The sequence below is a fragment of the Echinops telfairi genome, unplaced genomic scaffold (assembly GCF_000313985.2).
Source record: "Echinops telfairi isolate 266 unplaced genomic scaffold, ASM31398v2 ScPeMD7_5805;HRSCAF=6673, whole genome shotgun sequence".
NCBI classification, from domain to species: Eukaryota; Metazoa; Chordata; class Mammalia; order Afrosoricida; family Tenrecidae; genus Echinops; species Echinops telfairi.
Genome location: NW_022109704.1, coordinates 2426852 through 2428175, shown reverse-complemented (window position 1 = coordinate 2428175; position 1324 = coordinate 2426852).

Below are 1324 nucleotides of genomic sequence, written 5' to 3'. Positions count from 1 at the left end.
ATAAAAACCTTTGGAAACGTGAATGAGGTACTGCTCAGTCTCCTCTCAAGAGGGCTGACAGTCCCTGCGCAGGTAATAACACTTTTTCTTTTGAACCTGTTGGCGGTCTGGATTGTTTTTCTGGGAACGGACAGTAGGCTACAACAGGTTAGATTTACTGGTTGGAACAAGGATATAGGGAAAAAAACCACATAGGTTTTAATTTTCTAGAATCTAAAGTTCTGAGGATAAGACAGTTGGCCATAATTTCATCATGTAATGTAGTTTGTATATTACTAGGATGCATAAGCTCACCTAAAACTTAAAAAACCCTGCTAAGGGCAGACTTAAATGGTCCCTTTAGTTATGCAAATGTAAAGCCACTAGGCTTCTATTGTCCTGCTTCATGGGGTTTCTGAGTCTAAATATCTCTGCTAGCAAATCACCTCATCTCCGTCCCTCAGAGCAAATGGTGGATTCGAACTGCCAACCCTTCACTTAGGGGTTGGGTATTTAACCCACTGTGCCACCAGGACTCCTTAAGAACAGTTCAGCAGGACCTTTTTAGTGTATGAGGTTTTCTAAAACCTGCTCTTCTTAGTGAACAGAACTAAGTAGTAGAAAGAATTAATTTGCTTCGGGAGAACCTCAGTTTCTCCTGTTGAATACCAGCCTCCCAAAGGATAGGATGATGCCTCAACCCCTGGGTCTTGTGAATGCCACCTTATTTGGTGGGGAAAGGGGTCTTTGCAGATGTAATTAAATTAAGGACCTTGAGATGTGATTACTCTGGCTTATCTGGGTGGGTCTTAAACCCAATGACAATTGTCCCTTTTTCAGTATTCTCTTAACCATTCTCAAGTTATCTCTGATGATGATGATGATGATGATGATGATGATGATGATGATAACAAAAAAGGGAAAACCCCTAGTTCCAACTCTCCATAGTTGAAAGTATATGTCAAGTTGGGCTCTCCAGCGAAGCAAAAGCAGGGACAGTTGTATGTGTGTGGCTAGAGAGAGAGTCTTATCAAGAGCTGGCTCTCCCAGTGGTAGGACAGTGCAGTGCGATTTGAATCCATAGGTCAAAGGTAAGCCAGAGACTGCTCCTGACCCATGTAGCTAAGGAAGCTTTCGTCAGGAAGCGGGATGACAAAGCAAGTGAGCCATAAACTGGTGGAGGCCGAGGTCAGTGAATCCCAGGTCAGCCACATGAATCCCAGGGCAGCCGTCTGCTGATGGGTCCTGTGATCAGCAGACAACAAGAGATCCACAAGTCAGACACAGGATTCCGATCCAGTCCAAGGTGAAGGGGCAAGAACTCTGCGCTCTGCTCTCGGTCTAT